Genomic DNA, 14,000 nt, shown 5'->3' with positions numbered 1-14,000 from the left:
TTTTGTCCCAGGCTCCAAACTAGTTTGGATGCCTAAACTAACCGTGTGATGTGACAACCTAAAACTTTTATCCTGTGCAATCGATCTTAATAGCAATATTAAACTCGATTGTATCATCTTTTAACGCCGTTTAAGAGTTAGTTTAAGTGTTCTAAGCTTGAGTACAGTTGGGAATGAGATTAGGAATGAGTCAACATGTCGTTTAGAAGCAAAATCGGGCCATACACCCTCATGAGAGGTGTGTACGGCCGCACACACGGGTGTGCGGCCGCACACCCATCCTCCAGCCGCACACCCCCCTTATATATATAAGGAGACCCCTTTCACTCATTTCTTTCCTTTGGCTGCACTCTACTATCTCTCACTACTTTCTCTCTCTAAAAACTTCATCCAAGAACACTCAAAAGGCCTCAAAAACATGAACCACTTCATCATTCAGCTTGTTATAGTGGTAAGACACTTGAATCTAAGCCTAAAACTCATAGTGTTCTTCGTGTTCTTCATCCTTTGAAGGTGTACGGCTGCACACCTTCATAAGGTGGCCGCACACACCTTAAAACTCTCCAAAGTGAAGAGTTTGGCCTTCCTTTTCTAGTAGGACTTGGTATTAGCACAAGAACACCTCGAAAACACCTCAAAATCGACATTTCGGACACAAACGAGGAGTGTACGGTCGCACACACCCTCTGTACGGCCGCACACTCTTGTGTGCAACCGCACACACAGTCTGGCCGCACACACATACTGATGGCCGCACACTTCCTTTATTCGATCACTTATGGCTCCGACACTTAGTTCCAAGTATTTCCAAGTCCCTAGGGTGGTTTCCCATCGTATTTTATCATGAAATACCTTAACCTAATACGTATAATCATTATTATATGTTAATAGGATCCACTCGTGTACAAAACATCAGTTGAAACTCAGTGCTCGAAACCGATCGTACATCCGAATCCTACGTCAAACTGTGAGTTCATACCCCTATACTTTTCCGAGTTTTTCATGTTTTCCGGGGGGGGGGGGGAATACAAGCAAAAGTACAAGGAAACTTGTGCTCAAATATATTATTTTGTTTAAAATAATTACATGTTCAGTATGCTTTCAAACACAGAAAACCGTTTTACCATTTGATTTAGAAATCAACTCGTAGAAACATTTTTCAAAACTAAAGCACGAAACTTATGAATCTTGTCATAAATTGTGATATTTTACAAAGGATTCATACCAACCATAAACAGGGTTTTATGTATTATTACTTGTAAATTTGTTAGTTTAAGGATGGGAGACACGTCCTTGGTAACACTCCACCGGATTCGTGAGTGTAGGACTACCCTTGTAACCAGAATCTCTTGGAGGGAGAGCGTGACTATTGTGTATAGATCTATACGGGACTGACTATCCCGCACCTCGCTGCTAGCTACAGTGGGACCGTCAGGTCTACGGGTGACAAAGTAATAAAATGATACTGGCCACCGTACGTGCCATATCCAGTTTAATGTATGGTTATGAAACTCGCAACCTAGATAACAGAGATTTACTTTGGTAATAATAAATCTAGTGAACTAACCTCAAAGTAATAACCCATTTGATTACTAGAGGGTATTGATAATACCCTTAGGATCTAGTTCACTACCTACTTATTAGTTCTATTTTTGTAATAAGACTAATACATCTCACGGAGAATAAACAGGGTCTTTCAAGGAAACTACATCTAACGACACAAGTATGGTAGATACTTGTACTTCTCTTTCAGAATCGATAACCAAACATCTTTCATAAGAAAATATGGGATTTTCTTGGGATAACTCAAACTTTCATAAACAGGTGGTTTATCATATAACTAATGGGTAATCAAACATCTTTCATAAGAAAGTATGGGATTTTCTGGTAAATACTTTTCAAAGAATCAAGGAAACATTTCTTTCACCAGAATTAACCGCATATGAACTCACCAGCTTTATGCTGATATTCTTTAAAACCGCTTGTATTCTCAGGGCATCAATAGACGGGTACTCTTGCCGACTTTTGAGAAGACAGAGCGTTTTGGATTCACGTCTTTTACTTTTACTATACACTGATATGTATAAACTATGTATTATGACAATGTAAATCTTTTTCATGTATGTATTCAATGTTTGGTTGTGTTTACTATGCTTGCTATGATACAATTGTTGTGATACTACGCATGACGTCCTCCGCCCCGGAACGTTTCCGCCATCGGTTTCGGGGTGTGACAGATTGGTATCAGAGCTATTGTTTATAGTGAACTAAGTATACCGAACCTTACATGGTATACAACTATAAACACTAAGGGGCCTAAGTGCTCTAAACTAAAAGTATACTTTCAAAAATTTAAGTATTTTTATAACAAACTATACAAGTATACCCGAGTACCAGAATCCGTGTCATAAATAGAACAAAACAAAAGTATTTGGATGTTGAACACTGCGATTAAACTTGGGCAGTTATGTAATCATGTCTAGGGTCAATATAGCATGATCAACTATATTCATTCGAGACATGACCAACATGTGCTTGGGAGTGACTTTGGTGTTGCAACAGGCCTAAAACTTACCCAGTATCCGTATAACTTAAAATACTATAGGAGTATTTTAGTCAGAGCCGAATACCTCGTAGAAATTCATTCCAAGTGTTGCTACTCATTCCTTTTAGCGATAACTTATTTGCATTGGTAGTTTTCCTTGTTTATCGCTTAGTAGAACACTCTAACAATCATTATGAGATATATCCTTGCTTCATATCTCTTGATTCGATTCAGAGGACTTACCATCCTCTTCTTCCTGGTTGTTTCTAGAACAAGATGCCTCCTCGAAGACGACCCATCAGAAGGAATGACGACGCTCCACCACCACCACTGCCCCCTCAGTTCGATCCCGTTATGTTCCAAGCAGCTGTTACTGCTGCTGTGGCAGCCGCGATGTCACAAATGAACCATGGCGGATCTGGTGGACAGGAAGGTGGTACGCATCCCCAAAATCATGAAGGTGGTCAAGGACACCAGAAGGAGTGTTCCTATAAGGACTTCATGAACGCAAAACCCACATCATTCGACGGCACTGGAGGTGTCATTGCCCTGACTCAATGGATCGAGAAAATTGAGTCCATCTTCGAAATCTGTTCCTGTTCGGAGGTCAACAAGGTGAAATTCGCCGCTTGCACTTTCGCCAACAAAGCATTGACCTGGTGGAATGGCCGGGTCAAGTCCCTAACCCTGCCAATAGCAAATGTTATGGGTTGGGAGAGCTTGAAAGAGCTCATGCTTGCTGAGTAGTGCCCACGCGGCGAAATCTAGAAACTGGAGCACGAACTCTGGAACCTAAAGATGAAGGGTTCCGACATTGCCGCCTACACATCTAGGTTTGAAGACCTAGCGCTTCTCTGCCCGGGAATGGTCACCTCGGAAAGCAAGAAGGTTGAAAGATACATTTGGGGGTTGACCCAACCGACCAAAGGAAATGTCCTGGCTGCTAGGCCAAACACCTTCGACAGCGCTAAGTGTCTGGCGCAGACCCTCATAGATCATGGAGTCGATCTCGATGAAGTGACAGCCATTCCTGAACCGGCTAAAGGGAGTGGTGAGAAAAGAAAATTCTGGAAACAGAAGAAGGGCCAGTCTTCGCAGGAGCCCTCAAAGAAACAGCAAACGGTAGCAATCCACGCTGCCACTACTCCTGCTGCTACTCCTGCCGTGCAAGCACCTACCAGTAAATATGCTGGTACCCTCCCTCGGTGCGACAAGTGTAACTACCACCATAACCCCGGCCCATGTCATGAAATGTCATGTTCTAACTGTGGCAAAAAGGGACACACGGTTCGATTTTGCAAAACACCAGCTCAACCAACCAACCAAACATCTGGAGCAGGCGTCGGTCAAGCCTGCTATAATTGTGGAGAAGTCGGACACTACAAGAGAAACTGCCCCAAGGCAACAACAGCTGGTGGCACAGGAAGAGTACTGACGATGGGACGCGAGGAGGCAGTCGCTGATCCCACAGTTGTTTCGGGTACGTTCCTCCTCGACAACTCTTATGCATGCATTCTTTTCGATTCTGGTGCTGAAAGAAGTTTTGTTAGTCATGCATTCAAGCATTTTCTTAAACATAAATCCCGACCCTTAACCAAAACATTTACCGTCGAGATGGCTAACGGTGAGAAGGAGAGCACTAATGAGATATACGTAGGATGTACCCTTACCTTGAACGATCATTCATTTCCCATCGATCTTATGCCGGTCTCCATAAAAAACTTTGATATTATCATCAGCATGGATTGGTTGAGCCCCAATCATGCTGATATCCTTTGTTACGAAAAAGCTATCCGTCTCAATCTCTCCTCTGGTGAAGCTCTCATAATTTACGGTGATAAACTCAGTTCGAACCTCCGTATCATTTCATGCATCCAAGCCCAGAAACTCTTGCGAAAGGAGTGTTATGCATTTCTAGCCCACGTATTAACGAAAAACAGGAAGTTAAAGACCTTAAGAGCATTCCTGAAGTCTGCAACTTTCCGGAAGTCTTTCCCGAGGAGCTTCTGGGAATCCCTCCCGAACGTCAAGTCGAGTTTCGCATCGACTTAGTTCCCGGAGCTACTCCCGTAGCCAAATCTCCATATCGCCTAGCACCAGCAGAAATGCAGGAGCTATCAAGTCAGCTCAATGAGCTGCTCAGCAAAGGGTTCATCAGACCGAGTTCCTCACCCTGGGGAGCCCCGATCTTGTTCGTGAAAAAGAAGGATGGATCCTTTCGGATGTGCATTGACTATCGAGAGCTGAACAAGCTCACTGTCAAAAACCGTTACCCTCTTCCTCGAATCGATGATCTCTTCGACCAACTTCAAGGAGCCAGCTACTTCTCGAAAATAGATCTAAGATCAGGGTACCATCAGCTGCGAGTCCATGAGAATGATGTTCCTAAGACAGCATTTCGGACTCGATATGGTCACTACGAGTTCGTAGTAATGCCTTTCGGTCTAACCAACGCACCGGCAGTGTTCATGGACCTGATGAACCGGGTGTGCCGTCCTTTCTTGGACAAGTTCATCATCGTATTCATCGACGATATACTTGTCTATTCCAGAAGCGAGGAAGATCATCGACAGCACTTGACAGCAGTGCTGGAAACTCTAAGGACGGAGAAGCTTTACGCAAAATTCTCCAAGTGCGAATTCTGGATTCGAAAAGTAACCTTCCTAGGTCACGTGGTAAGCGAGGAAGGCATACACGTGGACCCCTCCAAAATCAAAGCGATAAAAAATTGGTCAGCACCGAAGACGCCCACAGAAATCCGTCAATTCTTGGGTCTCGCTGGCTACTATCGGAGACTTATCCAGAATTTCTCCAGAATTGCCAAACCCTTAACCACGCTAACTCAGAAAGGCGTACCCTTTTGTTGGACTGAAAAACAAGACACTGCGTTCCAAACGTTGAAGCGGGCCCTATGCAGCGCACCTGTCCTGTCTCTGCCCGAAGGGACGGAGGACTTCGTTGTCTACTGTGATGCATCCAATCAGGGCCTAGGCTGTGTGCTCATGCAACGGGGAAAAGTTATTGCTTACGCCTCAAGATAACTGAAAGTACACGAAGTTAACTACACAACGCACAAACTGGAGTTGGGAGCAGTGGTCTTCGCATTGAAGATATGGAGACGTTATCTCTACGGAACCAAGTGTACTATCTTCACTGACCATAAAAACCTACAACACATCTTCGACCAGAACGAGCTGAACATGCGACAACGGCGTTGGGTCGAACTACTCAGCGATTACGAGTGCGAAATCCGCTACCATCCCGGCAAGGCCAATGTGGTGGCAGATGCCCTCAGCCGAAAAGAGTACTCAGGTCGCAGAGTGAAGGCACTAACTATGACTATCCATTCTCATTTATCCGCGCAAATCAAGGAGGCTCAGCTGGAAGCCTTAAGAGGAATGGATAAGAAACTAGAGATCAAGGGAGACGGAGTCTATTATTTCATGAACCGAATCTGGACCCCAAAGTTCGGTGGTTACAGAGAGGTTGTAATGAACGAAGCTCACAAGACCAGATACTCCGTTCACCCAGGTTCGGACAAGATGTACCTCGATCTCAGGAAGTTATATTGGTGGCCAAACATGAAAGCAGAAATCGCTACATTCGTGGGCAAGTGTCTGACTTGCGCCAAAGTGAAGATCGAATATCAGAAACCCTCAGGTCTACTCCAACAGCCGGAATTTCCCGAATGGAAGTGGGAAAGGATTACTATGGATTTCATCACCAAACTGCCCAAATCTCCGAGTGGGTACGACGCCATTTGGGTAATAGTCGATCGACTGACTAAATCCGCTCACTTCCTGCCAATCAAGGAAAGCTTCAAAATGGAGAGGCTGATACGAATCTACATCCAAGAGATAATCCGACTGCACTGTGTACCTGTGTCCATTATCTCCGATCGAGATAGCAGGTTCACTTCGAGATTCTGGCAGTCCCTTCAGAAAGCTCTTGGAACTAAGATGGATATGAGCACAGCTTACCATCCAGTTTAATGTATGGTTATGAAACTCGCAACCTAGATAACAGAGATTTACTTTGGTAATAATAAATCTAGTGAACTAACCTCAAAGTAATAACCGATTTGATTACTATAGGGTATTGATAATACCCTTAGGATCTAGTTCACTACCTACTTATTAGTTCTATTTTTGTAATAAGACTAATACATCTCACGGAGAATAAACAGGGTCTTTCAAGGAAACTACATCTAACGACACAAGTATGGTAGATACTTGTACTTCTCTTTCAGAATCGATAACCAAACATCTTTCATAAGAAAATATGGGATTTTCTTGGGATAACTCAAACTTTCATAAACAGGTGGTTTATCATATAACTAATGGGTAATCAAACATCTTTCATAAGAAAGTATGGGATTTTCTTGGTAAATACTTTTCAAAGAATCAAGGAAACATTTCTTTCACCAGAATTAACCGCATATGAACTCACCAGCTTTATGCTGATATTCTTTAAAACCGCTTGTATTCTTAGGGCATCAATAGACAGGTACTCTTGCCGACTTTTGAGAAGACGGAGCGTTTTGGATTCACGTCTTTTACTTTTACTATACACTGATATGTATAAACTATGTATTATGACAATGTAAATCTTTTTCATGTATGTATTCAATGTTTGGTTGTGTTTACTATGCTTGCTATGATACAATTGTTGTGATACTACGCATGACGTCCTCCGCCCCGGAACGTTTCCGCCATCGGTTTCGGGGTGTGACAAATTCTCAGGCCTTGTGCAAGGAGGAACAAGAAGAAGAATGGTTAATAGACAGTGCCTGCTCCTTGCACATGACAGGAAGGTTAGAATACCTTCGGGATTTCAGGCCAATTTGCAACGGTGGAAATGTCACATTCGGCAACAATGTGAATGGGGTAATCCGAGGTTATGGTGTTCTTACTACGGGAAACTTCTCTATTCAAAAGGTTGCTTATGTAGAAAGCCTTAAACACAATCTCATCAGTGTTGGCCAACTATGTAAGGCAGGACATCGAGTTGAATTTGATGACCAATTTTGCTATGTAATGACAAGCGATAGGAGCACATGTCTGATCAAATCCCGATCCGAAGGTACTATGTATCCTCTGGACGTGTCTCTGATCATAGGCAAACCGCAGTTATGCTTCCTATCCAAAGCAGTATCCGAAGTCAGCTGGCTATGGCACCGCAAGCTAGCTCATCTCAACTTCAGATACATCAACAATTTGGTCACCGGAGAACTAGTCCGAGGTCTTCCAATCCTCAAGTTCAGCAATGATACTCTCTGTCCTGCATGTGAATGTGGAAAGCAATCAAAAGCAAGTCACCCTATGGTGATTGATTCCTCAATTTCTGAACCACTGGAACTCCTTCACATTGATCTCTGCGGTCCATCTACCGTAGCCAGTCTTCATCATAAGAAATACATACTAGTTATAGTTGATGACTTCACACGGTTCACCTGGGTTTCTTTCTTATGGCTCAAATCAGAAACTCTGCAAATACTGATCAATTTCATCAAGGAAATTGAACTTCAGATCAAGTTACCAGTACGACGCATCCGAAGTGATAATGGAACCGAGTTTACTAACCATCTCTTAAATAGTTTCTTGGTTTCAAAGGGCATCACTCACCACTTCTCAGCTCCCTACACACCGCAACAAAATGGGGGTAGTAGAGCGAAGGAACCGCACTTTGGTAGAAGCAGCCAGATCTATGCTTAAATTCGCACACCTTCCTCTCTACTTCTGGGGTGAAGCAGTAGCCACATCATGTTTTGTGCACAACCGAAGCATTGTGTGCAAGTGTCTCAGTAAAACTCCTTATGCGGGCCTTAACAACCGCAAGCCAAATGTCTGATTCTTCCATATCTTTGGGTGTAGATGTTTCGTAATCAACAACAGAGATCACCTTAATAAATTCGCACCGAAGTCTGATGAAGGCATCTTCCTTGGCTACTCAACAAACAAAGTTGCTTATAGGGTTCTCATTAGACGCACAAGGCTAATAATTGAAAGCTTCGATGTGAAATTTGATGACTATCACATCCGCAACACCGCTCCATCAACCGAAACCACAACAATCCTAGAAAGTGATATTCCTGCTTCTTCGGGTCCATTAAACCTAGTTGAAGTAAACTATGACGATCTCTTTGACCCTGTAGAAACAGCCAAGTTATCTGAAGTTCGTGTGTCCCCGGAAGCTCTATAGGAGCATGCTGACGTATCTGGTCCTACACCATTCGATGAGGTATCACTAAATACTTCCACCTCGCCGGTTGAGGGGGAAAACTCAACTCCGGACCATACAACAACCATCGAGGTTCCAGTACTAGAAGATGCAGCTCCAATCCCTCTCCGTAGAGGATTTCAATCATCAAACGTCTCTTCGGACTCGGATGATGAAAACATAGAGAACATTGACACAAGAACAGACTCGAGGATTATCACACTCCCATCCGCAATCCAGGGGAACCTTCACCATCTGCCCAAGAAAACTCTGATCCCACCTTTCCAGTTCAAGACAATTCAGCAGGATGTTCTCAAGTCCAGGGGGAACTGCCATCTCCAACCGCAGAGTCTTCCGATATTAAAGGCATTCCCTCTACTACAACTGCTGATCATCTGCAACCCTGTCTACACGTATGGACAAAGGACCACCCACCAGGTCAAATCATGGGCAACCCATCCGCAGGTATCCAGACTCGATCTTCCAAGGATTTATCTGATCACTGTCACTACGCAGCGTTTATGTCCTCGGTCGAGCCCCGAATGATCAGAGAAGCATTACTAGAAGCAGACTGGATATCCGCAATGCAAGAAGAGCTAGAAGAATTCAAAAGAAACAAAGTGTGGCAGCTTGTTCCGAAGCCGCAAGGTCACACTATTGTTGGTACTAGATGGGTGTACAAGAATAAGTTGGATGAATCCGGTGCGGTAGTCAAAAACAAGGCAAGGCTAGTTGCTAAGGGATATAGTCAACTTGAAGGTATTGACTATGATGAAACGTATGCTAGGTTGGCACGAATGGAAGCCATCCGAATCTTCTTAGCATACGCAGCTCACAAGAACATCAAGGTACATCAAATGTATGTGAAAAGTGCTTTTCTCAACGGTGAATTAAAAGAGGAGGTTTATCTACAGCAACCTTTGGGCTTCGAAAGTCTTGAATTCCCAGACTACTGCTACAAGCTTGAAAAAGCAGTCTACGGTCTAAAGCAAGCCCCAAGAGCGTGGTACGAGACACTCTCTGAATTTCTTGTCTCGTCCGGATACAAAAGAGGAGTGATTGATCCGACTTTATTTAGAAAAGCAAATGGTAATCACCTTATGCTTGTACAAATATATGTGGATCATATCATCTTCGGATCAACTGATCAAAAAATGGTGGATGAATTTGCTAAACTCATGACCAACAAGTTCCAAATGAGCATGAATAGAGAGATTAACTTCTTTCTAGGACTTCAAGTGAAACAAGTTCCTCAAGGGATATTCATCCATCAGGAGAAATACACCACTGAACTGTTAAAGAAATACTCAATGGACAACTGTTCTTCGGCTAAGGTCCCCATGGCCTTCGGATATAAGATATCTGCTGATCCCTCAGGCGAATCAGTGGAAACAAGACTTATAGAGGTATAATTGGCTCATTGATGTACCTCACCGCAAGCCGACCAGACATTGTCTTTGCAACAGGTGTATGCGCAAGGTACCAGGCTGATCCAAAAATGTCACACATGACCGCAGCCAAGCAGATTCTAAGATACTTAAAGGGTAGCAAGACTCTTGGTTTATGGTACCCCGCAGGGAACGACTTCAGCCTACAAGCATTCACTGATGCGGATCATGCCGGATGCAGACTAGATCGAAAAAGCACCTCTAGTGGATGTCAATTTCTGGGTGGAAGACTCGTCAGCTGGTCATCAAGAAAACAAAATTGTGTATCACTGTCTAGCGCAGAAGCTGAATATGTGGCCGCAGCCAGCTGTTGTTCACAAGTATTGTGGATGAAAACACAACTTATGGACTACAGATACAGAATGCTGCGGATACCAATTTATTGTGACTTTGAGAGTGCTATAGCAATTTCCCACAATCCAATTCAGCACTCTAAGACAAAGCATATTGAACTACAGTATCACTTCATCAAAGACCACATCCTGAAAGGTAACATTGAACTAATTTTTGTCCATACTCATGAAGAGATTGCTGATGTATTCACAAAGGCACTTGACTCTACAAAACTCAACAGTTTCTTACAAATGTTAGGAATGATGAATCTGGACCCACAATTCTTCTTGAATTGATAGGTACCGCATACCATCCTTGGTCTCTGTTGCGGTCCTAATTGAAGTTATTTATGATAGATAATTTTGGTATATCCTGTGTACCGCAGTATATTCTATGTACCGCAACTATATATCATATCTATCTTTCAATGGTCCCTATTGTCTGTTGTTACTAATTTTTGTTCAAGTGCTCTCCTCAGTTCTTCTACTACAGTCATCTAACCATCCATCCGCAATGACAAAAGATCCATCCGCAATGAAGTCTCAATCCGCAATCACATTGATTGATTCCTCAACTGCTTCATAAATTCTTGAAACATGGTGTGCTATTTAATGATCCTTCATTAAATAAGAAAAATATTCAAAAACATTCCTTGTGTAGCATATCACTGTCTCAGTTCTACTTTTTTTAATAAACCTTGTGTCAGACCTATTTTGGGTATGATGACAAAAAGAACGATTTTCCATAAAAAAATCCCTTTTTAAACTGTCTCTTCCTATTACCCCAAAACGTCAAATCCGTTACATCTTCCCCTTTTATCCAACGGATTAACCCCCCCCTCACCACACGTTCTTCAGACGTGATCTTTTAGGGACTGACATTTCATTAAATGCTAACCCCTTTTGGAAAATCTCAAAAAATAAATTAAACCTTTTCTTATCTGTGGCTGAGATTTCCTTTCCTAATCAAAGAAAACAACCCAAACGTTTTTACCTTATCCAATTTCACTTAGGGTAAAAACAATAACTGTTTCAAATCCGCCACTATAAAACCCCCTTCTTCTTCCCCAAGAAACTTTTACGCTTTCTGTAAACTCGACGAACTTCTTCTCCTTCATCTTCTTGCACTCTGTTTTCCTGCAAGTTCTTCAACTCCTCAAAAATGGTGAAATCCGGTATCTCGAAGAAACATTCCAAGGCATCTGCCTCAGCACACCCAACTGGTTCAGACTCTGCCTCAAGAAACCAAATGCCATCAATTGCTTCAAGCAATTTTAGGGCTGTGTTCGAAGAGCATTCCTCTTATAATGCTCCGATCAAGTTGATGATCAAGTTGATGATCAAGTTCCTGTCCAATCACCCATTGTTTGGTCCCTTCGATTCCTTCACAGATGTGGTTGCTCTATCAACCCTCTTCAAATGTGCCTTCTCTGCATATCGACCCCTCAAAAATCTTCAAGAAGTGCATCTGAATCTGGTGAACGATTCTTTGGTTATTCTGACCAAAGAAAAATTCCTCAATGTCATCAACCTGTTAGTTCATCCTTCAACCAAGGTCTTCACTCCAAGCATGGCGGACATTCTTTCTGCACTCTACCAAATGGGTTACCAAAAGAAGCTTAAAGGCATATGCGAGTTCAATAAAAATCAGTTGCCTGCGGTGTGGCAGTTCGTTTGCCACTTCGTGATCCGCAGCCTGTCAGGCAGAACCGGAGGCACTAATAACATGGGCCTCAAGCTGTTAGAGTTAGTATGGAGTATTTTCACTGGCCACGATGTCAATTACGGTCAGATCTTGTGGGATGACTTCTTGCAGTACATTCCCAATGAAAGTCCAAGAGAAAACCCTACCGAGCTCACCTTTGCTAGATTCTGGTCTCTATGCATCTCAGACCTTCATGCGGATGCAGGACTAAGCATGGGCAACGATGTCAACCACTTCATCACCAAAGATCTAAAAAGGTACAACCCCTCTACGAATCAATCTATTTTTGGACCCATTAGACGACTACCATTCCACATATTGTCTACCCTTGGACTTGAAACCACTGATGTCACAGACTACATAGAGGCTACGGAAGGTATTGACCCATACCTTCCTACCCTGCCTCTACCTAGACAAGCCACATCCGCAGCCCCATCCTCCACCACTCTATCCAACTTATCTTTATCAAAAAGACGCAAGCAATTAGCCTCAGCCCACCAAGGCCCCCGCAACATCACCAAGAAACATGGAACCCCAAAGAAGAAAGATGCTCCCAAACACTCTAAACCATCAAAAAAAAGGAAACTCAAACAAACTATGTCCTCAGATGACGAATCAACTGAAAATCGATCTCACTCTCCCTCTATGAGTGATTCTGATGAGGATGCACAACCCATTTCTATCCTAAAAAAAAGAAAGACCAATCCCACTGACCAAATGCGTGACCGGACTAATGTCGCAGCCTCTCAAAAGGCTCCGGTAGTCCTTGGGGTGGCCGCAGACCCATTCAATACCACCATCAAATTCCATTCAGACACAGAAAGTGTGTATGTTTCAACTGAACGTGGAGACTCGCCCCCACCTCACTCCCAAGGGGATGGAACTGGTTCTCGCCCTAAGGTCTCCAGGGCTTCCCGTATACATTTCTTTTCTCCCGAGGAGTTGAACTCCATCCTTTTGTCTGTAACCCAAACACTTCAAACACCTTCCCAACCGCAGGGCAATTCTTCCGCCCTTGCCAGAACTGAGCTGAGGCCAGACTTGACCACGGGTCAAGGAGACCTAGGGAGCTCAGGAAATCCTAACCTGCTTACATCATTTCCAGGTGGTTTACGCACGATGAGCACCATTGTGCAAGGATCCGTGGCCCGAGGGACACCTCGGTGCGATTCCAAGGATTTGACGGTGACGAATCAAATGATTCATGGTTACACTACAATCCGGTCTCAGAATCCGATATCAAGAAATATGCCGCTTTCCGTAGGGCATTTCAAGCAAGAAAGCCCAGCAAATCAAGCAACTTCAACAGAAACAGCACGAGATTCAATCCGTAGCCAAGTATTCGGCGGACGCCATCAATAACGCCAATACCGTAGCCACCATTCTTAAAGTAGAAGAGTGGATGTCCTCAATGGCTGAAACAATCCGCAATGCTCAGTCCACTCGTGGTGGTGAAGGTACATCTAAACTCCCTCAAACTCCAACTTTTAGAGATTCTCAAGACGATGGCACCGCAATAGAAGTTAGCTCCGCTCCTACCTTCGGATTCGATGACATTGATCTCAATGAGGTAAATCAGCCTAACCCTTCTGATGACGATTTAATGATTTTTGATGAGGAAGAAGCTTCGAGTGGCTCTCTACACTCAACCTCCAAGCCGAAAGAGAAAAAGAACAAAAAGAAGAACGCTGTGTCCAGAAAAGAATTTCTGAGTCTACAAGCCAAAGTAGATCAAATTCTTGCTGCGGTTA

This window comes from Lactuca virosa, chromosome 9 (genome assembly GCF_052849685.1).
Source record: "Lactuca virosa cultivar CGN04683 chromosome 9, Lactuca_virosa_CGN04683_v6, whole genome shotgun sequence".
Taxonomy (NCBI): domain Eukaryota; kingdom Viridiplantae; phylum Streptophyta; class Magnoliopsida; order Asterales; family Asteraceae; genus Lactuca; species Lactuca virosa.
This window is presented reverse-complemented; position numbering follows the sequence as displayed.